The sequence below is a fragment of the Odocoileus virginianus genome, chromosome 18 (assembly GCF_023699985.2).
Source record: "Odocoileus virginianus isolate 20LAN1187 ecotype Illinois chromosome 18, Ovbor_1.2, whole genome shotgun sequence".
NCBI classification, from domain to species: Eukaryota; Metazoa; Chordata; class Mammalia; order Artiodactyla; family Cervidae; genus Odocoileus; species Odocoileus virginianus.
In genome coordinates this window covers 57,280,934-57,307,381 of record NC_069691.1, presented here as the reverse complement: position 1 = coordinate 57,307,381, position 26,448 = coordinate 57,280,934, and the positions used below count along the sequence as shown (strand labels likewise).

At 38.8% G+C, this 26,448-nt stretch overlaps 1 long non-coding RNA gene across 1 annotated transcript in view; it reads right to left on the bottom strand.

Moving 5' to 3' along the window:
• The window catches only part of LOC139039535 (uncharacterized), a 78,960-nt gene extending 57,464 nt beyond the window's left edge, over window positions 1-21,496 (bottom strand). The window contains exons 1-3 of the long non-coding RNA XR_011492879.1: window positions 21,149-21,496; window positions 19,958-20,054; window positions 14,705-14,932 (exon numbers count right to left, since the gene is read on the bottom strand). This is a non-coding gene — a long non-coding RNA (uncharacterized lncRNA). The remainder of the gene's footprint in view (window positions 1-14,704; window positions 14,933-19,957; window positions 20,055-21,148) is intronic.
• Between the last annotated feature and the right edge of the window lie 4,952 nt (window positions 21,497-26,448).

Below are 26,448 nucleotides of genomic sequence, written 5' to 3'. Positions count from 1 at the left end.
AAATTGTAAAGAAACTAGTTATATAGATCCAATTGCATAAAGGACTTTGAATAACAAAAAAAGCTGTATAACCAACAGTGGTTGGGCAGAAAATAAAGACTAGTGATGGAAAACAGATCAGTGAATTGCCAGGGGTTAGAAGTGAGGGAGAAGGCAATGGCACCCCACTCCAGTACTTTTGCCTGGAAAATCCCATGGACGGAGGAGCCTGGTAGGCTGCAATCCATAGGGTCGCTAACAGTCGGACACGACTGAGCGACTTCTTTCACTTTTCACTTTCATGCATTGGAGAAGGAAATGGCAACCCACTCCAGTGTTCTTGCCTGGAGAATCCCAGGAACGGGGGAGCCTGGTGGGCTGCCGTCTATGGGGTCACACAGAGTCAGACACGACTGAAGCGACTTAGCAGCAGCAGAAGTGAGGGAAAGGTGTAACTACAAAGCAAGGTTTTGGGAGTGAAGGAATTGCTTTGTATCCTGATTGTGGTTGTCATTCACCTGAATCTGTAGAAGTGAATGCACTGTGCACCCACAAAAAAATCAATTTTTCTGTATGATAATTTAGAAATAAAAGATAAAGAAGAGTTTGAGGGTTCCCTGGTGGTTTGGTTGTAAAGAATTTACTTGCCAATGCAGGAGGCAAGGGTTTGATCCCTGGTCCAGGAAGATCCCACGTGCCTTGGAGCAACTAAGCCTGTGCACCACAGCTACTGAACCTGTGCTCTAGAGCCCAGGAGCTGCAACTACTGAGCCCAGATGCCACAGCTAATGAAGCTCATGCTCCCTAGAGCCCGTGCTCCACAGCTAGTGAAGCCACTGCGATCAGAAGCCTGCACACTGCAACTAGAGAGTAGCCCCTGCTCTCAGCAACTAGAGAAAAGTCCTTGCAGCAGCGAAGACCCAGCACAGCCAAAAATAAATAAATAAATAAGTAATCTTTAATTATTAAAAAAGAATTGTTTTAAAATATACTTTAGAAAAGTAGACTTTTTTATATTTCTAAGATACACTTTAGAAAATTAGAAATGAAGGCTATAAAGATATAGTTATTTAAAATGAAAATCACTGGAAGGATTAAACAGCAGGTAAACACAATAGAAGAGAGTTGGTCAACTGTAAGACAGACTTAAAGAAATCACCAGAATGAGAGAAAGACAGTGAGCAAAAGAGCAAGAGAATGAATATGCAAGAGATGTTAAGAGTCCAGGAAGACTAACATAAAATCTAACAAAAGTCTAGGTGGAAAGAACAGAGAAAATGAGAGAATAGAGGACTGACAGACAATATCTGAGAAAAATAGAAAAGACTGAAATGTCGACCAAAATTATGGAGAAACATGAATATTTAGATTCAGGAAACAAGTTCCAAGACGGAGAAATTAAATTCATACTTAGACAAACAGTGGTGAAAATGTTGAAAAATTTTAAAAGCAATTAAAAATAAAAGATTGCCTACATAAGAACACTCATCTGTATACTAGCATATCTGTGATCATCTGCAATATGTCAGAAATCAGTGGAAAAAATTACCAGAATATACACTAAACTATGCCCTATGATTTAAAAAGTAAATTCTTTTTGAGAAGGAAAAAAGGTGAGTCATCTCTTTTCCTGTCAAAGATTGCTTAGCAGTAATTCTGTAAATCAGAAGAAAAGCCTGGCAATTGAAAACTGAACCCAGCAATTGAAACAAATGTTAAATCACAAGTATTTTCCACTAATTAAGGCTATGAAGGAATGTGGTTGGGTTAATGGACAAGTGGAAAAACTGAAGAAACAGCATATGATATCCAAGTACAATGCCAGACGCTGGGGTCAACTATCCTAGATTTTGACTATTTAGACAAGAGATGCAACAGTGGTCAGCAGTGTTTACTTCACATAAGGTTCTAATGTACTGACTTGTAGAGGCTGTCAATAATCTTAATGCTTAACAGTTTGCATATAATAAAACAAAGCTATCAATGTATTTCAAATGGTTTGATTAAATTTTCAGGACTCCACACTTAAATTTTAAATTTTCTCATCAATGACAGTTTTTTTAAAAACTACAGAAGTAAATTCTGTGTGCTGCAGAAAATTTTAAAGATATAAGCTGCAAGAAAAAATATTTGTATTTCCTTTCATCTTACCAAAGAAGACATTTATCAGTTTTTTAGAATATTTCAAGTATACCTTATTTTATTATTTTTTAATTAAATTTTTTATTTATCTTCTATTTTTCAGCTCTTGTGGGTCTTCCTTGTTCTGTGGGCTTTTCTCTAGTTGCAATGCACGGGATCCTCATTACAGTGGCCTCACTTGTTGCAGGGCACACAACCCATGGGCTTTGAGAGTTGTGGTACCCGAGCTCAGTATTGTGGCTCTGGGGCTCAAGAGCACAAGCTTGCCAGTTGCACTGCAGGGGCTTAGTTGCTCCTCAGTATCTGGATCTTCCCAGATCAGGGGTAGAACCTGCATTGCCAGGCAGATTCTTTACCACTGAGACACCAAGGAAGCCCTAATTAAAATTTTCCTTTTGAGAGACTTATAGATTCACACGCAACTCTAGAAAATAACGCAGACAGATACAGAGAACCTTCCATCCAGTTTCCCCCAACATTAACATCTTGCAAAACTATAATACAATATCATAGCTAGGATATTTACATTAATACAGTCAAAACACAAACATTTCCTTTACCACAAGAATCTTTCATATGACCCTTTCAAGATGATTAAACCTCAATATTCACAAGTTTTATACTTAATAGGAAAACCATCATAGAGTACCTCACTATAACATAAGCTTAATTCTACTATGGATTATTTTCAATCTCTCACACTCTCTCTAAACTTTGGACATCTCACTTATTCCTCAACATCAACAATATAAATGGTTTCTTCTATACTTGTGAATAACTGATCAGTCATCTTCTCCCTTGTTACAAGGGGGAGAAGGATCTATAATAAGCATAAAAATACTAAGTGATAAGCATAAAAATAGCTAACATTCATTCTACCGTTTCCATTTGCCAGACAATATGCTATTCATTTAACAAGTATTAAATACTTTGATTCTTACAACACATCCATGAGGCAGATACTATTAAATTCCCCATTATGTAGATGAGGAAACTAAGGCTCAAGGATATTGGGTAACTTGACCAAGTCACACATAGTTTAACAGTGGCATAACCAGGATCAAACCCATAAGGTCTATCTCTAGATTCTGAAAGTGGAGGTACTAGACAAAAAGAAAAACTAGTGTAGGCTCAGCAGAGAAGGGTGAGGGTTGTAAACAATATTAAATAGAACAGTCAGCATACGGGAATGACACCTGACGATAAGAGAATTAGTCTCTGGGGAAGAGAAGTCCCGAGAGAAGAGTTCTAAGACCCGAAATTGGGGAGGGCCTGGCATATTTGAAGAATGGCAAGGAGGCTGGTGCAGCTGAAGCAAAATGATCCAGTGGAACAATAGCAGTAGATAAGGTAAAAGAGACAGACATAGGAATGGAAATCACTAAAAAGTTCAGGGATTTTTTTTTGAGGGATGGTGGTGTCTTTGTGGGTTTTTTCTTTGTTTTTAGTCAGTGGTTAAGTAACACATTCAGAACTGTGCTACCATCACCACAATCCAACTCCAGAGGATTTTCATCACTCCCTAAAGAATCCCCATATCCCAGCAGCTGTTTCTCATTCCACCTTTCCCCTTGCCTCTGGAAACCACTAATTCACTTCCTATCTCTATGGAATTGCCTATTCTGGAATTTCATATAAAAAGAATCATATGATATGTGACCTTCTGTGCCTGGATTCTTCTGTTTGGCATAATAGTTTCAAGGTTCAGCCACCTGTAAGCATACATGTATCAGTACTTTGTTACATTTTAGGGCTGGATGATACCACATTTTGGTGTATCAATTTGGCACTGGGCTACACAAATGACAAATGTGTTTGCTGATATGTTATAAAGGATACAATTCAGGAATAACCAAATGGAAAAGATGCATAGGGAAAGGTATTGACAGGTGGTGGTGGTAAATGAGGGTTTGCTGAAGTGTTGCATAAAGTTTCCACACCCTCTCCAGGCACACCACCTCCCAGGACCTCAATATGTTCACCAATTGAGCTCTCTGAACCTCACTGATTAGGAGTTTGTATGGAGGTTTCTTTGCAAAGACACGATTAGTTCAATTATTGGCCATTGGTGAGTGAATTCAAGCTATAGTTCCCTTCTCCTCTGAGGTAGGGATAGGGGACTGAAAGGTCCAACCCTCTTATTTTGGCTTGAACTTTTCTAGCCCTGAATCTGAAGCTATCTAGGAGCCTGTCATGAGTCATCTCATTAGCATACAAAAGACACTCATCTCTCAGGAGATTCCCAGGGTTTTAGCAGCTCTGTGCCAAGAAGGAAGTGGGGCCAGCAAGGACCAAATGTATTTCTTATTATACTACAATGTACAGTGCTGTGCTAAGTCACTTCAGTCATGTCCGACTCTTTGCAGCCCCATGGACTATTGCCCGCCAAGTTCCTCTGTCCATGGGATTCTCCAGGCAAGAATACTGGAATGTGTTGCCATCTTCTTATCCAGGGATCTTCCCAACCGGTGACCCAACCAGCATCTCTTAAGTCTCCTGCACTGGCAAGTGTGTTCTTTACCACTAGCACCACCTGGGAACTAAAATTTTACAATGTACTATTTATGCAGCTAAATTCTGATATTTTTCTCTCTGATTTTGTCTAGTATTTTAATCCACCATCATTTCTGAAACATCTACACAATACCTGCCACCCCACTCCAGCTGGGAAGAGACACCTATTTTAAAAAAAAAAACAAGAAACACCTCAGAGATTGTCATTCTCCTGTATTATCCTGTCATTTTGTTGTTGTTCAGTCTCTCAGTTGTGTCCGACTCTTTGCGACCCCATGGACTGCAGCACGCCAGGCTTTCCTGTCCATTACCAACTCCCAGAGCTTGCTCAAACTCATGTTCATCAAGTTGGTGGTGCATCCAACCATCTCATCCTTTGTCATCCCCTTCTCCTTCTGCCTTCAATCTTTCCCAGCACCAGGGTCTTTTCCAATGAGTCAGTTCTTCGCATCAGGTGGCCAAAGGATTGCAGTTTCAGCTTCGGCATCGATCCTTCCAATGAATACTCAGGACTGATTTCTTTTAGGAATGACTGGTTTGATCTCTTTGCTGTCCAAGGGACTCTCAAGAGTTTTCTCCAGCACCATAATTTGAAAGCACCAATTCTTTGGCACTCAGCCTTCTTTATATCACTGAGAACTAAGAGTATTTCCTGCCATATCAGTAAACAAGGATGTCATAATCATCAGCAATTCTGATCCGCCAAATGTGAATTTCTGAGCCCCAAGGGAATCCAGGAAGTACAGTACCTGCTATCTGGGCAGCTCCTTGAGGTAAGCACTGAAGAAAAAACTGGTCCCAGATAGTTGAGATGCACATGAAAGGAATGATTTCAGTGAGCCCACATCCTTGCATCTTCTCACACACAGAAAAGCACTAAATTCCTTAATTTGAGATATCTGGTTTTCTTTAATTCACAAAAATACTTCTGATGTTTAGATTACTTGCCCTTTGTTGCAAATGTCTATATATCCTGACTCCTCCCCACACCTCCTCGGAGCAGTTCTCTCAGTTACTTGAGATACTGTCTCCTGGGCTTGAAGTCCTAAAAAATCCCCACCGAATAAAACATAACTCTCAACTTCTGCGTTGTGACTATTTTTTTTTAGTTGACATCACCAGGGCATTGTCTGCCCCAAGTTGCATAATGGTGCATCCTTGGCTAATTTCAAGATAGCACTAGCTATTGTTAGAACCATTTGAAAAAGAGCAAGTTTCCTACATCCAGGGGCTAAAAATAATGGTAGGCTATCTAGCTCTTAATGTTCTAAAATCTTGACTAGAAGATAAACATGCCCAAATGTAGGAATATGGCCAAGATACCATGTAATGGCTACAACAAATTAAAACGTGACAACAACTGCCTAGAAATCTAAAAGTATCTGAAGCAACTGCTGCTAAAAGATAATACAATAATGTAAAGTAATTAGCCTCCAACTAATAAAAATAAATGAAAAAAATCAGAATATTTTAATTTTAAATGTTTAATTTTCCTTTTTTGCTTTAAAATTCATGTTATGACATTCACCATTTAATGTAAGAAAACACTATGTAACATTCAATGTACTTATGTACTTATTTCAATTACAAACTGAAATTCATAAAAAAAAAAGAGAGAAAAAAAAAGATAATAAGATTTTGAAGATCACAGGGTTGTCAATAAAAAATTCAAATCAGCCAGAAAAAAGTCAATAAAACAGTCATCAAAGTAGACAAAAGCAAGAAATAGGACTCAAAAAGAAGCCAAGTGTCATTTAGGAAGCAATTATCTGATAACACAAAACTCAGAGTCCTTTTGGACCTAACCTTCATGTACATATTAAATATCAGTTAACTGATAAGGTTTGGTGGATTATATTTGCCAAAGGTTATTTGTATTTCAAAAAGGAATTAACTTCTAAAACAATGGAGTGCTTTAATTCATTCAACAAATATTTGCTGAGCACCTACTCTGGAATATGATGGTGAGCACAACAGAAACTTTTCCTGGAGTCAGGAGTTTTGGAGCAAGCAGTAAAGCCAAATACTAATCAAACAACACTAACATTTGCACAATTGCAAACTGAGGTAAATAAGTGTTCCAAAAAGAAAGAAAATCATTCTGGGAGCGCTTATACCAAAGACCCTAATCAAGGAAGTAATCTGGAGGAAATAACCATTTAACTGAGATCTGAAGGATGAGCTGAGTTGAATGGTCTGAGCCTTAAAGTGAAACAAGATTTTTACCAGAGAGTTGGTGTGCTAATTTGCTAGGGTTGCCAAAACAAAGTATCACAAACTAGATGGCATAAACAACAGGAATGTATTGGCTCACAGTTCTAAAAAGCTACAAGTCAAGGTGTCTAGAAAATTGGTTCCTTCTGAGAGTGATGAGGAAGGCTCTGTTCCATTCTTCTCCCCTAGATTATGGCAGTTTGCTGGCAATCTTTGGTGTCCCTTGGCTTGGTTTCTGCTTCATTTTCATATGGCATTCTCCTTGTGTTCGTATCTGTGCCTAAATTTCCCCTTTTATAAGTCATATTAAATTAGGGCTTCACCCTAATCCTCATCTTAATTAATTACATCTGCAATGACCCTATTTCCAAACAAGGTCACAATTTGAGGTACTAGAGGCTAGGATTTCAACATATGTATTTTGCAGGTATAAAATTCAATCCACAACAGTTGGGAAAGAGACAATGTGAACAAAGAGGGGTCTCAAATTCACCTCCTGGCTTCAAATGGGTTGCTAATGAGAATAAAAATTTTCATATCAGAGACCTTCAGGAAATTCCCTGTCCTCAAGAGAGAGTTGGATTACATTTATACTCTTCAAGAAGGAAGCAGAAACTAAGAAGAAATTGAGGTTACATAGCATTAGCTGATTACAGAGTAGGAATACTAGGAACACAGTGGAAAGTTTGGGAGGTGGGAGAGATTTGGGTTAAGGACAAGGGATTATAGAGCATTATAAGCATGAAGGGCAGAGAGAGGAAATTGGTCAGGAATGCTTACTTATGCTGAGGTTTCTGACTGATGACAACAGAAATAAGAAGCAAAGATGGCTTTAATCCCAAATGCCTTTTTGAGAAAGGCCTAAAGACCTCCCAGTGTAGAGCAATATCTGGCTCAATGAGCATAGTCCATGTTCTCCTGGACAGAACTAGGATCAAATTCTGGCTCTACCATTCACTGGATATATATGGTTGGGCCAGGGTCAGCACCTCTCTAAGCCTTTGCTTCCTCATTTATAAGATGGGGCTTCTCTCATGACTCAGTGGTAAAGAATCTGCCTGCCAATGGAAGAGACAGGAGACGCAAGTTCAATCCCTGAGTAAGATGCCCTGGAGAAGGAAACAGCAACCCACTCCAGAATTCTTGCCTGGGAAATCCCCATGGACAGAGGAGCCTGGTGGGCTACAGTCCATGGAGTCACAAAAAAGTTGGAAAAATTGAATGACTGAGCATACATGCATATATATATGTATGTATATATACATACATGCACATACATGTATATGCATGTGTGTGTATATATATACACACATACATATATATATATAACATCAGAACATCTAAATATATAAAGCAAACATTGAGAGTTTGAAGGGAGAGATAAGCAATACAAGACAAGATAATAACAGTAAAAGACTCTGCTCTCAATAATGGAGAGAACATTCAGACAGAAGATCAGAAAGGAAACAGAGGACTTGAACAAAACTATAGACTAAATGGACCTAAGAGACATATAAAGAACATTCTATACCATATCAATAGAATACACATTCTTCTCAAGTGCACATGGAACATTCTCCAGGAAGCTCATATTTAGGTCACAAAACATGCCTTAATAAGTTTAAGAAGACTGAAATTATACCAAGTATATTTTCTGCCCACAATGGAATGAAACTAGCAGTCAACAGTAGATGATAAAGGGTAAAATTAACAAATGTGGAAATTAAGCAATAATAATCCTCAACAACTAGGTTTAAAAGAAATTGGAATATACCTTGTGATAAACAAAAACACAACATATCAAAATACATGAGGTATGACAAAATATTCAGAAAATCAGTCCTGAATATTCACTGGAAGGACTGATGTTGAAGCTGAAGCTCCAACACTTTGGCCACCTGATGGAAAGAGTCAACTCATTGGAAAAGACTCTGATGCTGGGAAAAATTGAAGGCAGGAGGAGAAGGAGATGACAGAGGATGAGATGGTTGGATGGCATCACCAACTCAATGGACATGAGTTTGAGCAAGCTCCAGGAGTTGGTGATGGACAGGGAGGCCTGGTGTGCTACAGTACATGGGGTCACAGAGTCAGATGACTGAGCGACTGAACTGACTGACAATAAAAGCAGTACAAACAGGGAAGTTTGTTGACATAAATGCTTATATTAAAAAGGAAAAAAAAAACTCAAACAACCAACTTTATACCCCAGGAAGCTATAAAAAGTAGAACAAATTAAGCCTAAAGTTATCAAAATGATGGGGGGAAAAAAGATTAAAACATAAGTAAGTGAAATAGAGAATAGATTAACAATGTGAAAAAAACAACAAAACTAAGAGGTGATATCATTAAAAGATAAACAAAATTGACAAACTCTTAGACGACTTAGAAAAAAAAAAGAGATGACAAAATAAAAAGATGAATGCCAATCTGTCTCAAACTCTTCCCAAAACTCAAAGAGAAGTATACATATCCAAATTCATTCACAAGGTCAGCACCACCCTGATACCAAAGCCAGGTACCAGAATTACCCCGATAACAAACAAGAAAAGAAAACTACAGACCAATATCCCAGATGAATACAGATACAAAAATCCTAAACAAAATACCAGGAAACCAAATTCAACAGCTCTTTAAAAGGATCATAGATCATGACCAAGTGGGATTTATCCCTGGGATTCAAGGATGGTTCAACATATATAAATCAATGTGTCACACCATAAGGCCAGAATATAGAATAAAAATTATAGAATCATCTCAATAGATACACAAAAAGCATTTGACAAAATTCAAATATCCTTTCAGGATAAAAAAAATCTCAGTATAAGAAAATTGCCCCAACATAACAGAAGCCATATATGATAAGCACACAGATAACATCACACTAAATGGTAAAAAAATTGAAAGCTTTTCCTCTAATATCAGTAACAGAGATGACTGCTATGCTACTTCTATTTAGCATAGTACTAGAAGTTAGAGAGGTAGAGCACTTTAGGCAAGAAAAAGAAATAAAAGGCATCCAAATTGGAAAATAAGATCTAAAATTATCCATGTTTGCAAATGACATGATCTTACATATATAGAAAATACTAAAGACTCCAGGTGTTATAACTGATAAATTTGGTAAAGTTGCAGGATACAAAATCAACATACAAAAATCAGTTGCATTTCTATATACTAACAGTGAACTATCTGAAAAGAAAATTAAAGAAACAATCTCATTCACGATAGCATGAAAACATATTTAGGAATTTAGGAATATAAATACACATATTTAGTATATTCAGGAATAAATTTAAACAAGGAGGTAAAACACTTGTACACCAAAAACTACAAGACACTGATAAAGACACAAACAAATGCAAAGATATCCATGTCCATGAACTGAAGAATTAATATTGTTAAAATGTCCATACAACTCAAAGTGATCTACAGATTCTATGTAACCACTACCAAAATTCTAGTGGTATTTTTCACAGAAGTAGAAAAAACAATCCTAAAACTCATATGGAAACACTGAAGGACATGAATAGAAACAGCAATCCTGCAAAGCTGAAAACATCCCACTTCCTGATTTCAAAACATACTACAGAGCTACAGAAGTTAAAACAGTACTGTGCCTGCATAAAGACAAAGAGCTAACCAATGGAACAGATTAAAGAGCCCAGAAATAAACATATGCATATATGGTCAACCTGATCTTTAATGAAAGTGCCAAGAATACACAATAGGGAAAGGACAATTTCCCCAACAAATTGTGTTAAGAAAACTGGATACTCACATGCAAAAGAATGAAAACTTACCCTTATTTTATGCCATATACACAAATCAATTCAAAATGGATTAACATTTAAAGAAGAGATAAGAAAGTATAAAACTCCTAAAAGAAAATGTAGGGCAAAGCTTTGTGACACTGGTCTTGACAATGACATTTTTTGTATATGACAACAATACCTCAGGCAAGAAAAGCAAAACAGTTAACTGGAACTACATCAAACTAAAAAGCCTCTCTATAGCAACAGAAACAAAAAGTGAAAAGGTTGTGAACTCAGAGAAAACATTTGCAAACTATATAATTGATTTATATATATATATATATATATATATATACACATACACACACACACAGAACTCCTAAAAGATGATGCTGTGAAAGTGCTGCACTCAATATGCCAGCAAATTTGGAAAACTCAGCAGTGGCCACAGGACTGGAAAAGGTCAGTTTTCATTCCAATCCCAAAGAAAGGCAATGCCAAAGAATGCTCAAACTACCACACAATTGCACTCATCTCACATGCTAGCAAAGTAATGCTCAAAGTTCTCCAAGCCAGGTTTCAACAGTATGTGAACCGTGAACTTCCAGATGTTCAAGCTGGATTTAGAAAAGGTAGAGGAACCAGAGATCAAATTGCAAACATCCATTGGATCATAGAAAAAGCAAGAGAATTCCAGAAAATCATCTACTTCTACTTCACTGACCACGCTAAAGTCTTTGACTGTGCGGATCACAACAAACTGTGGAAAATTCTTAAAAGACATGGGAATACCAGACCACCCTATCTGCCTCCTAAGAAATCTATATGCAGGTCAAGAAGCAACAGTTAGAACCAGACATGGAACAATGGACTGGTTCCAAATTGGGAAAGGAGTATGTCAAGGCTGTATATTGTCACCCTGCTTATTTAGTTTATAAGCGGAGTACATCATGAGAAACGCTGGAGTGTGTGAAGCACAAGCTGGAATCAAGACAGCTGGGAAAAATATCAATAACCTCAGATATGCAGATGGTACCACTGTTATGGCAAAAAGTGAAGAGGAACTAAAGAGTCTCTTGATGAAAGTGAAAGAGAAGAGTGAAAAAGCTGGCTTAAAACTCAACATTCAAAGAACTAACATCATGGCATCTGGTCCTATCACTTCATGGCAAATAGATGGGGAAACATTAGAAATAGTGACCGACTTTATTTTCCTGGGCTTCAAAATCACTGCAAATGGTGACTGCAGCCCTGAAATTAAAAGATGCTTGCTCCTTGGGAAAAAAAGCTATGACCAACCTATATAGCATATTAAAAAGCAGAGACATTACTTTGACGACAAAGGTCCATATAGTCAAAGATATGGTTTTTCCAGTAGTCATGATGTGAGAGTTGGACCATTAAGAAAGCTGAGCACTGAAGAATTGATGCTCTTCAACTGTGATGTTAGAGAAGACTCTTGAGAGTCCCTTGGACTGCAAAGAGATCCAACCAGTCAATCCAAAGTGAATATTCATTGGAAGCACTGATGCTGAAGCCAAAGCTCCAATCCTTTGGCCACCTGATGTGAAGAACTGACTCACTGGAAAAGATCCTGATGCTGGGAAAGACTGAAGGCAGGAGGAGAAGGGGATGACAGAGGATGAGATGGTTGGATGGCATCATTGGCTCGATGGAGATGAGCTTGAGCAAGCTCCAGGAGTTGGTGATGGACAGGGTAGCCTGGTGTGCTATAGTCCATGGGGTCACAAAGAATCAGACATGACTGATCAACTGAACTGAACTGAGAACTCAATAGCCAAATACCAAAATCTGATTTTAAAATGAGCTAAGGACCTGAATAGGCATTTATCCAAAGAAGACATATAAATGTCTATCAGGTACATGAAAAAATGTCCCACAGTCTATAAATGTAAAGGAAATACAAATCAAAGCCACAATGAAATATTGTCTCATACCTATAAGGATGGTTATTATTTAAAAAAAAAAAGATCACAAAAGTTGGTGAGGATGTGGAAAAATTGGAACCTTTGTGCATTATTGGTAGAAATGCAAAACAGTACAGCCACTATGGTAAACCGTACAGAGGTTCTTCAAAAAATTAAAAATAGAATTACCATATGACCAAGCAATCCCACTTTTAGGTATTTATCCAAAAGAACTGAAACCAAGATCTCAAAGAAATATTAGCACTTCCATGTTCATTACACCACCATTCACGATAGCCAAGATGTGAAAACAACATAAATGTCTATCAACAGATGAATGAAGAAACAATACCATACACATACAATGGATTATTATTTAGCCTCTAAAAAGAAGGAAACTCTGCAATATGCAACAACATGGATGAACTTTGAAGATTTTATGCCAAGTGAAATAAACCAGTCACAGAAAGACAAATATTACATGACTTCACTTATATACGGTATCTAAAATAGTCAAAATCATGAATCAAAATGTGCAATGGTGGCTGCCAAGGGGCAGAGGGGTGGTATGAATTATTAATCAACAGGCATAAAGTTTTAGTTAAGCAAGATGAATAAGTTCTAAAGATCTGTTATACAATATACTGTTATCTATCCTATAGTTAACAAATATTGTATTGGACACTTAAAAATTATTAAGAGGGTAAATCTCATGCTAAGTGTTCATTCTAAAAATTAAATTTTAAAAAAGAACCCTGAAATGGGTCTGACTGGGTTAAATCAATTCATTTTTGAGGCTCTGAGGGATAATTTGTTTCTTACCTTTTCTACTTTCTAGAGGCTACCCACATTCCTAGGCTCCCTCTTTATTTCATCTTTAGAGCCATCAACATCAGACTAAGACTCCCACTGCTAATTCTCTGGCTCTTTGTTATGCCTCTCTCTCCCATTTATATAATTACATTGGGACCATCTGGATAATCTCCCTATACATGGGAGAGTGACTAATGTCCTCCAAAGATATCCAAGTCTGAATTCCTGGAACCTATGATTACTGCCATATAAGCAAAGAGGGACTTCTGTATATGTAATTAAATTAAAGATTTTGAAATAGGGAAATTATCCTAGATTATCTGGGTGAACTGTAATTACAAGTGTCCTTATAAGAGGGAGATTGAAGGAGATTTTATGAGAGAGATATGACAGAAGCAGAGATTAGAGAGATTTATGCTTCCAAGTTAGAGGAAGGGGCCTCTAACCAAGGAATACAAGTGTCCACTAGAAGACAAGAAAAGGGACTTTCCATTCAGAGACTCCAGGAAAAAATCAGCCCTACAAACATTTTTAGTTTAGCCCAGTGAAACTGATTTTGGCCTTCTGAAATCCAAAACTGTAAGAAATTAAATGTGTATTGTTTTAAGCTACTAAATTTTAGTAACAAGAGGAAATTAATACACCATCTCAAGGTCTTCTGATTACCAACCTTAATTCCACCTGAAACCTTCATTTCATTTGCCTTGTAACTTAATATACTCAGTTTCCAGGGATTAGGACATGGACACCCTGGGGGAAGGGCATTATACTGCCTATACCACAATTTCACATAAAGGGAAAATAAAGTACAGGTCAACAAAATAAGTAAATGTCAAGTATTAACAGCAAATGTAGGAGAATGCATTCACAATCTTGGGTGTGTCAAAGGTCTTAAGACAACAATATTGTTAAGACTACTTTTTAAAAGACGGATACATTTATTTCCATTAAAGTTTTAAAACTCTGTAATCTAAATTACATAAAGCAAAAGTACAAGCAACAAGCTTACAGAAAATATTTGCAGCATATATAACCAAGAATGGGACTTCCCTGGTGGCTCAGATGGTAAAAGCATCTGCCTACAATGCAGGAGACCCGGGTTCAATCCCTGGGTCGGGAAGATCCCCCTGGAGAAGAAAATGGCAACCCACTCCACTACTCTTGACTTGAAAATCCCATGGACAGAGTAGCCTGGTAGGCTACAGTCCACGGAGTCGCAAAGAGTTGGTCCAGAGTCGGATGCGACTGAGCGACTTCACTTTCACTTTAACCAAGGATTAGTAGCCCATTTTATACTAGTAAAAGTATAAAATGACTTAAGTGTCTATCAGTAAGGGAATGATTAAATGGTGTACTTACCCATACAATAGAAAGTTAGTTGCACAGTCCATCCAACTCTTTGTGATTCCATTGACTGCAGCCTGTCCCACTCCTCTGTCCATGGTATTCTCCAGGCACAAGTACTGGAGTGGGTTGTCATTTGCTTCTCCAGGGGATCTGCCTGACCCGGGGATCGAATCCAAGTCTCCCATATTGCAGGCAGATTCTTTACCAGCTGGGCCACAGGGGAAGCATACAATAGGCTACCTACAACAATTTAAAAGAATAAGCAAGAATTTTTCTGATTCTTTGCAAAAATCTCAAAGACGCTGATATTTTAGATAGTAACAGAACAGTATGTACTGTATAATGCTATTTTTAGGGGGGAAACAATATGCACCAAACAAAACCGTAAATCATGAAGCACTGTCCCCACTTTTATGAAGATATCAGCAGCTACCTTTGGGCAGAAGAGCAGCAGCAAAGACAAACATTAATTTTGTTCTATATTATTTGAAGGCAGACACACTCATGTATAAACTGCATAATATTTTTTAAAGCACAACTCTGTCTTGTTCATCACTGTATCCAAGCAGCCAGCACAGTATTTGACTGGTAATCTTTGTTTAGTGGATGAAATCCAAGGCGATGAGATTTACTGCTAATGATAAATCCTGTGCTGGTAAGAATATGCCTGAGTTATGCCTAAACTCTTTCTGCTTCAAGCCCAGCTTGGTCTTCATTTGGAAACTGCTTTGGGGAAATTGGAAGTCTGAGCCAAAAGTGAGTGAGTGAATATGTGTGTGTGTGCGCTTCAGTATGTATAATAATTTATATTCTTTATGCTTCCAGACAACAACTCTGCAAAATAGTCATCCTCATACCCATTTTACAAATAAGGAAACTAAGGCTTAGATAAGAGACTAACTGAAATGACTTACCCTAAGATTTTCTTTGTTCTCTTCCTGTAAATGCAATTTTGACAGTAACAGAAATCTTATAAAACAGAATGTGGTGAGTTCAACAAAAATACTTCCTTCTACCAGTACTTGATTTACTTTACTAGGTGTTTGTTTTACTTGTATTAGATAGTTCATACCCTTGTTTTTTAAACTGGCAGTAAACTGTTTGTACTGAAACAGTATTCAGTACAAAGTAAATCTCCCTCCACATAGCCTGTAGTCATCTACCTCCCTCCCTTGAGACAACAGTCAGCAACCTTTTCTGTGTCTTTTCAGAAATATTCCATGTCTATACAAGCACACATATAAATATACCTAAAATCTAATTTGAAGTATTTTACACACACAGTCCTGTACTTTTCTTATTTCACTCAACAATGCACCTTGGAAATCATTTCATATTTGCTAGATCTGCTACATTCTGGTTAATAGCTGTACATTACTAATTTTAGGGAAAACTCATAATTTAAACAATCCCTCATTTATGGCAACTGCAGTTGTTTAATATCTTCTGTTATTACAAAGCTACAGTGGGTATTGTTATACATAGGCCATTTTGCACACATGTAAATGTATCTGCAGAATAATTTCTAGAGGAGCAATTGCTGAATACAAAAGATGTCCCTTAAATATTTCATGGATACTGGTAATTTTCCTCTGTAGATGTTATATAATTTTACTGCCCCCCCCCAATGTTTATTTATACTCATCTGCCAACACTTGGTAATATTTTCTTTTTTTGAAATTAATTTATTTTTTAATTGAAGAAAACTTGCTTTACAGAATTTTGTTGTTTTCTGTCAAACATAGTGTTTTCTTATACAAGGAAAAGAAAAACAAAAAAGAAAGAAAAAATTTATTTCATTTGCATTTGGCACCAAAAGGTAGCTCTTTCAACCTTGCCCAGGGGCAAGCTGCAGTTCCATCAACCCTCCATTTCCTGCAATGGTACTAGTTATCAACTAACACTGTGAAACCTATTTCCCTCTCTTTTACTTTAAACATGGTTGATCTACTTCATATAGGGCTGGGCATGGAAATTATTAATTCTACCCTTCCATTTGAAAGATAACTCTCCTTTCAGGGTGATCAACCCCTCACTACCCTGGGTCACTGGCTGATTGAACTCTCCAGAAACATCCACATTTGGTTCTAGTGTGGACCTACTGCCCCTGCCTGGCAAGTATTTACATCAGGTACTGTTTCTGGCAAAAAAGAAACACACTGTTGCCATCTCTCTCCTCCTTCCTTTCATCAATCTCATCTCAATGGTCCTTAGGAAAACACTTTATTTCATTATTTCCGTTCAGTTCACTTCAGTCATTCAGTCCTGTCCAGCTCTTTGCAACCCCATGAACCGCAGCAGGCCAGGCCTCACTGTCCATCACCAACTCCCAGAGTTTACTCAAACTCATGTCCACTGAGTCAGTGATGCCACCCAACCATCTCATCCTCTGTCGTCCTCTTCTCCTCCTGCCCTCAATCTTTCCCAGCATCAGGGTCTTTTCAAATGAGTCAGCTCTTCGCATCAGGTGGCCAAAGGACTGGAGCTTCAGCTTCAACGTCAGTCCTTCCAATGAACATCTAGGACTGATCTCCTTTAGGATGGACTGGTTGGATATCTGTGCAGTCCAAGGGACTCTCCAGAGTCTTCTCCAACACCACAGTTCAAAAGCATCAATTCTTAGTTGCTCAGCTTTCTTTATAGTCCAACTCTCACATCCATACATGACCACTGGAAAAATCATAGTCTTGACTAGTCAGACCTTTGCTAGCAAAGTAATGTCTCCACTTTTTAATATGCTGGACTTCCCTGGTAATATGCCGTCTAGGTTGGTCATAACTTTCTTTCAAAGGAGTAAGCGTCTTTTAATTTCAAGGCTGCAATCACCATCTGCAGTGATTTTGGAGCCCACAAAAATAAAGTCAGCCACTGTTTCCACTGTTTCCCCATCTATTTGCCATGAAGTGATAGGACTGGATGCCATGATCTTAGTTTTCTGAATGTTGAGCTTAAAGCCCACTTTTTCACTCTCCTCTTTTACTTTCATCAAGAGGCTCTTTAGTTCTTTTTTGCTTTCTGCCTTAAGGGTGGTGTCATCTGCATATCTGAGGTTATTGATATTTTTCCCGGGAATCTTGATTTCAACTTGTGCTTCCTCCAGCCCAGCATCTTTCATGATGTACTCTGCATATAAGTTAAATAAGCAGGGTGACAATATACAGTCTTGACGTACTCCTTTTCCTATTTGGAACCAGTCAGTTGTTCCATGTCCAGTTCTAACTGTTGCTTCCTGAGGTGCATACAGGTTTCTCAAGAAGCAGGTCAGGTGGTCTGGTATTCCCATCTCCTTTAGAATTTTCCAATTTATTGTGATCCACACAGTCGAAAGCTTTGGCATAGTCAATAAAGCAGAAATAGATGTTTTTCTGAAACTCTCTTTTTCAACAATCCAGCGGATGTTGGCAATTTGATCTCTGGTTCCTCTGCCTTTTCTAAAATCAGCTTGAACATCTGGAAGTTCATGGTTCACATACTGCTGAAGCCTGGCTTGGAGAATTTTGAGCATAACTTTACTAGTGTGTGAGATGGGTGCAATTGTGTGTTAGTTTGGGCATTCTTTGGCATTGCCTTTCTTTGGGATTGGAATGAAAACTGACCTTTCCCAGTCCTGTGGCCACTGCTGAGTTTTCCAAATCTGCTGGCATATTGAGTGCAGCATTTTCACAGCATCATCTCTTAGGATTTCAAAGAGCTCAAATGGAATTCCATCACCTCCACTAGCTTTGTTCATAGTGATGCTTCCTAAGGCCCACTTGACTTCACATTCCAGGATGTCTGGCTCTAGATGAGTGTGAGTGATCACACCATCGTGATTATCTCAGTCGTGAAGATCTTTTTTGTACAGTTCTTCTGTGTATTCTTGCCACCTCTTCTTAATATCTTCTGCTTCTGTTAGGTCCATACCATTTCTGTTTTATTGAGCCCATCTTTGCATGAAATGTTCCCTTGGTATCTCTCATTTTGTTGATGAGATCTCTAGTCTTTCCCATTCTATTGTTCTCCTCTATTTCTTTGCATTGATCGTCGAGGAAAGCTTTCTTATCTCTCTTGCTATTCTTTGGAACTCTGCATTCAAATGGGTATATCTTTCCTTTTCTCCTTTGCTTTTCCCTTCTCTTCCTTTCACAGCTATTTGTAAGGCCTCCTCAGACAGCCATTGTGCTTTTTTGCATTTCCTTTTCTTTGGGATGGTCTTGATTCCTGTCTCCTGTACAACGTCACGAACTTCTGTCCATAGTTCATCAAGTACGCTGTCTATCAGATCTAGTCCCTTAAATCTATTTCTCACTTCCACTGTATAGTCATTATTATTTAGCTTTGTGCAAACTAGTTTCCCCAGTTCCCCACCCACAAATATAGACCCCTTGATTTCTAAGGCCAAATTTATTTCTTCTTACTATTGGGCCATTAAAACTAGTTTACCCAGTTCCCCACCTACAAAGACAGACTCCTTGATTTCCAAGGCCAAATTTATTTCTTCTTACAACTGGGCCAATAGAAAATCTATTTATTCTTTCCTATACAAAGTTTGTGGAGAAGGAAATGGCAACCCACTCCAGTATTCTTGCCTGGAAAACCCTTTGAACAAAGGAGTTTGGGGGGCTACAGTCCACGGGGTCACGAAGAGTCAGACACGACTGAGCTTGCACACTCACACAAAGTTTGAAAATATGGCAACTAAGAAAATCTTTTTATATGTTAAAATAGCTTTAAAATTATATAACAGGTAACGGTGACTTAGACATTAGCAAGTAGAAGGATCCTGAGATTTGCTTCCTAGATTGCTAACTTCAAATTTCATCTGCAATAACAGTTTTCTCATGAGTTATTTACAATAAGAATCATTTCATTATATGATTTATAATGAGGGTAGCACTATTTCTCTCTCTCTCCTCCAATAAAGAAATAATACTATCAGTAGCTTATTTTGGGTAGAGTTAACATGTTGATTTGTTCTCTTATTCACTTTAAAAAAAAACAAAACTTTGGGGCAATCTTTACCGAATCAAGGATGTTCAACTTGATTGGAAACAGTTACGATTTCAGTCTGTTAAGAAGTTTATATAACAGGAAAGATTTTCTCAGAAGGTAGCCAGAACAGAATACTGAAAGATTTATGATCAACACCAATACTTTATGTTTTGTTTTTATCTGTCCTTAGAGATGGTGGGTCCTATATTCCTATGGCTTGGCACAGTGCCTGACATACAAAAGGTACTCAATAATTATTTCTTGCATAAATTAATGAAAGAGAAGACTACTTACAGAGGCAGAACTCACATTCTTCCCTCTCAAATCTCACATCTTTTTTTTTTTTTTTTCCAGTAAACTGGTAGGATCTGGCACAGCTACAATTGTCCATCTGAATGGAAGCAGAGTTTAGGGAATGATTATTCTGTTTGCTCAGAAATACCTTAAAGATATAAATAAACAGAGGAGATAAGTAATTTCAGGTAGCTGTACATGGGGCAGAAAACATAAATGCAGACTTGTTCCTCGACTGTGATGCCTCAATAGAAACAATTCTCTAAGACCAAGCCGTCTACAGACAGAACTGGGGCAACACTCCATTTAGTCAGCTATTTAGAGGAAAAGACTACTGAGAATTCAGAAAACGGTCTAAATTATGGTAAAACAATTCAAAGAAAATTCAAATAGAAAAAAAACAGGAAAACTACATTATGTGTGTGTGTGTGTGTGTGTGTATGTATGTACGTTTTGTTTATTGCTTGACCATTATTGCTTAAATTCCCCACGTGAGTTCTGGAGGAAGGTGTTGCTTGCTCCTTGGAAGTAAAGTTATGACCAACCTAGACAGCATATTAAAAAGCAGAGACATTACTTTGCCAACAAAGGTCCTACTAGTCAAAGTTACGGTTTTACCAGTAGTCATGTATGGATGTGAGAGTTTGACTATAAAGAAAGCTGAGAGCCGAATAATTGGTGCTTTTTTACTGTGGAGTTGGAGAGGATTCCTGAGAGTCCCTTGAACTGCAAGATCCAACCAGTCCACCCTAAAGGAGATCAGTCCTGGGTGTTCATTGGAAGGACTGATGTTGAAGCTGAAACTCCAATCCTTTGGCCACCTGATACAAAGAACTGGCTCATTTGAAAAGACCCTGATGCTGGGAAAGACTTGAAGGTAGGAGAAGGGGACGACAGAGGATGAGATGGTTGGATGGCATCACCGACTCAGTGGACATGCGGCTGAGTAAACTCCAGTACTTGGCGATGGACAGGGAGGCCTGGCGTGCTGCAGTCCACGGGGTCGCCAACAGTCGGACACGACTGAACTAAGCTGAACTGGGCCCTCCCACCGGCCGCCAGGGCCATGCAGGCACCTGAGAGACGAGGCCGAACCCACGGCGCTCTGCTCTCCGGAAGCCTGGGGCTCTCGGCTCCCCGCACCCTGCGCGTTCCCCACTGACGCTAGACTACGCCTCAGTCCGGCAGTACCTTTTTTTCTTTCCTCCACAGCCTGTTGACTCCGAAGTTTCGTCCGTTATTACGGGGAAATCCCCAGCCGGCGTCCGAGCCGAGCGGCGGTCCCGCAGACTCCAGCCAGCCTCCGGGAGGGGGCCCGCCGTCTAGTTAAAAACCTCTCCCTTTCCTCTTCCTCGCTTCCTTTCTCTCACCTTCCTTCTCGCTCTCTTTCTTTCTCTTGTTTGTTTGTTTTTTAAATCTGAGCAAGCAGCCGATTTTTTCGGGCCGCTCGGAGGAGGCCGCCGCCCAGCCCCGCGTTTCACTTCCCAGTGGCGCTGTCGGCGCCGGCTGCCGGGCGGCGCTGTGAGCGCCCGGGAGACGCGCACGTGCACGCTCCGCACAGCTCCGCAAGCGCGGGTTCCGTACAGGGCCCCGGACCAGCTCCCGTTGGCCCGAGCCGCTTCGGGGCCTTGAGCGCGCTCGCGGGAATCGTGGCGAGACCGGCTGTGCGTGCGTGTGTGTGTCTGTGTCTGTGTCTGTGTCTGTGTGTGTGTGTGAGAGAGAGAGAGAGACAGAGACAGAGACAGAGTTGAGGAAAGAAGAGCCTCCTTTTACAGTGCAAAAAAGAGGAAGGAGAGCGGGTGGAGAAAATTTTGGAAGGGGCTAACTGAATGTTCCTGGTGTAGGAAATGGCAACCCACTCCAGGATTCTTGCCTGGAAAATTCCATCGACAGACGAACCTGGCGGGCTACAGTCCATGGAGTCGCAAAGGGCGGGACACGACTGAGCTCGCAGATACAGCTGAGTGTTAGAGCTAAACGGGGCTTCAGAGACGTGGTGGGGGACAGAAAGTAGGAAGGTGGGGCAGGGAAGACTGAGTCCCAGTCACATAGGATGTATAGAGAACGGAACCTGGCACATCAGAGTCATTTTGCCATTCGGCTGGAAAGCAAAACAACAACAACAAAAAGACAGAAGGGCTATCAGTGGAAATGGCAGAATAGGAAGCTCCATGGGCCGTCCCTACACAGAAGCACTAAAATGGTGTCAGAAATGACTTTATGGGAGGTCTGAGAAATAGCTGATCATTTGCAGCATTCAAGTGAATCCTCAATCAAGAAAAAGATGATTTAAACACAGCATAATGGAGACACTACCAGCGATTTTAAGGTAATTAAAAAGATTATAAGAGAAAACTATGAACAATGTACACTAACAAATTAGGTAACCTAGATAAAATGGACAAATTACTAGAAACATATAGACCATCAAAACTGAATCGAGAAAAAAAAAATCTACAGCCCTATAACCAGAGATTGAATCAGCAGTTTAAAAAAAAAAAAACACACACACACCACCACCACCACCTTCTGATAAAGACAAGTCCAGGACCAGATCAGTGGTTCACTAGTGAATTGTATGAACTGCTAAGAACAATTAACACCAATCCTTTTCAAACTCTTCTAAGAATAGAAAAACAGTTAACACTTCTTAACTCATTTGATGGGACCAATATTATGTGATACCAAAACTAGAGATATCACAAGAGAAAAAAGCTATAGACCAATATCCCCTATAAATATAGATGCAAAAAATTCTGAATAAAATCCTTGCAAACTGAATCCAGCAGAATGTTAAAATAATTACACACCATGACCAGATGATATTTATCTCACAAGGGGTTCCACAAATAAGAACCAATTATAATATACCATATTAAAAGAATGAAAGAAAATATAATAATCTTCAATTGATGCAGAAAAAGAATTTTACAAAATCCATCACTTTTTCATGATAAAAACATTAAACAAGCTAGGAATAAAGAGAACTTCCTCAATCTGATTAAGAGCATTTGTGGAAACAAACAAACCCTACAACTGACATCAATAGTGAAAGACTGAAAGAGTCACCCCTAAGATCAGGAACAACAACAATGCCTACTTTCACTGCTTCTATTCAAAATTGTATAAGAAACATTGTCCTATAAGTTAAAACTTGAGCAATATGTCAAGAAAAAGGAAATAAGAGACATCCAAATTGAAAAGAAACAAGTAAAACTATCCCTCTTTGCAGATGACATGATCATATATGGAAAATAAAGAATACACACACACACACACACACACACACAAAAGAAAACTATTAGAGCTAATAAATTCAGCTGTATTTCTAAACACTAGCAACAATCCAGATAAGGAATTGAGAAAATTCAATTTTAAGTAGCACCAAAAAAAATAAAATATTTAGAAATAAATTTAGCCAAATAGGTGCAATTAAAGAAGACGTAAATGAATGGAAAGACACCCTGTGTTCATAAATTAGAAGACTTAATAGTGTCAAGATGGCAGTAGTACCTAAGGTAATCTACATATCCAGTGTATGGATAAATCTACATATCCAGTGGGATGAAAATCCCAATGTGCATCTTTCTTTTTTTGGTAGAAATGAAAAAGCTGATCCTGAAACATACATGGAATTGCAAGGGACCCCAGATACAAACTTGAAACAGATCAAGATACTTTTGAAAAGAAGAACAGAAATAGAATATTTATTTACTTCTCAATTTCAAAACATACTGCAAAGCTAAAGTAATAAAAACAGTGTGGAGCAGATATTAAAAATACATATATATCTCAGTAGAATATAATTGAGAATACAGAAATAAACCAATACATCTATACTCAGTGATTTTTTAAATTTACTTAAAAAATTTTTTTATTGCACTGGGTCATCATTGTTGTGCACAGGCCTTCTCTAGTTGTGGTTAGCAGAGGCTTCTCTTCATTGAAGTGTGCAGGCTCCTCAAAGTGGTGGAGAATGTTGCAGAGCACAGGTTCTAGGGACACAGGCTTCAGTAGTTGCAGTCAATTGATTTTTGACAAGAATCCCAGACCATTCAATTGACAAATAACAGTCTCATTAACAAATGGTGTCAGACAATTGGATATCCACTTGAAAGGGAAGATAGAACCGTACATTACACCACATGCAAAAAAAAAAAAAAAACACATCAAAATGCATCAAAGACTTAAGTAAGAGATATAAAACTCTAAAAGTCATAGAAGAAAGTATAAAGGTAAGTCTTCAATAAGGACCTACTGTATAGTAAAGGGAACTCTGCTCAATATTATGCAGTAATCTAAATGGGAGAAGACTTTGAAAAAGAATAGAGTTATGTATATGTATAACTAAATCACTTTGGTGTACACCTGAAACTAATACAACAACTGTAATCAACTATACTTCAATATGAAATAAAAAGTAAAAAAGAAAACATAGAGGTAAATCTTTGTCACCTTGGATTTGGTAATGGAATCTTAGATATGACACCAAAAGCATAAACAGCAAACATAAAGCAAAATTAATTAGACCTCATCAAAACTAAAATGTTTTGTGCATGGGAACACTATTAAGAAAGTCATATGACTGCAGATAGAATGAAAGAAAATATTTATAAATCACATATTTGATAAGAATCTAGTATCTATAATATACAAAGAGTTCTTACAACTTCACAGCAAAAAGAAAAGTAACCCAATTTTAACATGGGCAAAGGACTTGAAAAGACATTTCTCCTTTGAAAACATACAAGCAATCAATAAACACATGAAAAGATACTCAACATCTGCACTCATTAAGGAAATATAAATCAAACCCACAATGAGTTATATTTAATGCTCAATAGGATGCCTTCTTAAAACACACACAGACACACACAGAGAGAAAATAAGGAGGATGTGGAGGTGTTGGAATTCTTGTACATTGCTGGTAGGAATATCTAATGGTGCAGTTGCTGTGGATAACAGTTTGGCAGTTCCACAAAAGGTTAAGTAGTATAACCTAGCAATTCCACTCCTAGGCATATACCCCAAAGAATTGAAAACAAGTATTCAAAACAAATACTTGTATACAAATGTTCACAGCACTATTCACAAAAGCCAAAATGTGGAAACAACGCAAATGTTCATTACCATATGACCAGATAAACAATGGACTATTATTCAACCATGAAAAGGAGTGAAGTACTGACACATGCTGCAACATGGATGAACCTCAAAAGCATTATGCTAAGTGAAAGACAGACACAAAGGACAACATATTGTATGACCTCACTTATCACCAAGTGTCCAGAATAGGTAAATCCACAAAGACGACAAGAGGTTAGCGGTTGCTAAGGGTCTGGGAACAGGGAGAGTCTAGGAACAGGGAGGGTCTAGTGAATGTGCTTATTGGGTATGGGGGTCTCCTATGGAGATGATGAAAATATTTTGGAACTGGATAAATGGTGATGCTGCACAACATTGTGAGTGTACTAATACCACGTTAGTGGATTATAAAATTTATAATTGTTGATCTTGTGTGAATTGCACCTCAATAAAAAGTGAATAAGCCAGGGAGGCCAAGGCAGCCCTAGCTGAAGTTGGAGCCACGTTCCTGCAGAACCCTTGCTCTGGCAGAGAAGGCCGAGCCGGTTTTGGCTTGGGTGGCGCTCGGAGCAACAGATTCACGCCCCAGCCCCGCCAATCCCAGAGCACTGGGCGGGCCCTGAGGGCCCTCTCACGCAGGTCCCCTGCCCGCTGTGAGTCACCTTCTGCTGGCTTCGCCACCTATTGGCTGTAACACTTTGTGCAAAATACCCAAAACCTTACCGGACTCGGATTCCGGGGCCGGGTAAGTAAGGGAACTCTCGATCTGAGGTCTCCCCTGGAGTTTCCATTTATCAATTTTTAACCCCATTTCATTAACCTAAATTTGCCGCTTTGGCGATTTCGTCATCCGAAATCCGGATTTTTTATTGATCTATGGTGTCATGGCAACCCACTCCAGTATTCGGTGCCAGGAAAAATGCTACGGACAGAGGAGTTCATGGGGTGGCCAAGGGTCCGACACGACTGAAGGGCCTGAGCGGTGCACACACACGTACACACACACTATTAACTGCAGCGGTGCGTGAAACAATGGTGAATGTCGGAAACAATGCTGTATCTACGATTCAATGAAATAGGCCTTAAAATTTCTAGTTATGTCTTGTGTGCTTATTATCTGATGTCTGTCTCGCCTCCCTTCCCATCTATACGCCTGGCAAGGTGCCATAATAGGTGCTTAATAAATGTTGGCTGAACTGAAAGAACATATTTGTTTTTTTTTTTTTTTTTTTAATCCTTGGCTCCACCCCTCACAGGCAGTTTGACACAAGTGGAGTCATGTAATCCATTTAAGCTTCGTTTTCCTAGTTCACTAAATGGCCGTAATAAACCCAGAGCCTGGCGAGTGCGAGGTTTGAAAGAGGAAGTGTCCTTTTTAGACGTATTCCCAGCTCACGAGTACTCCC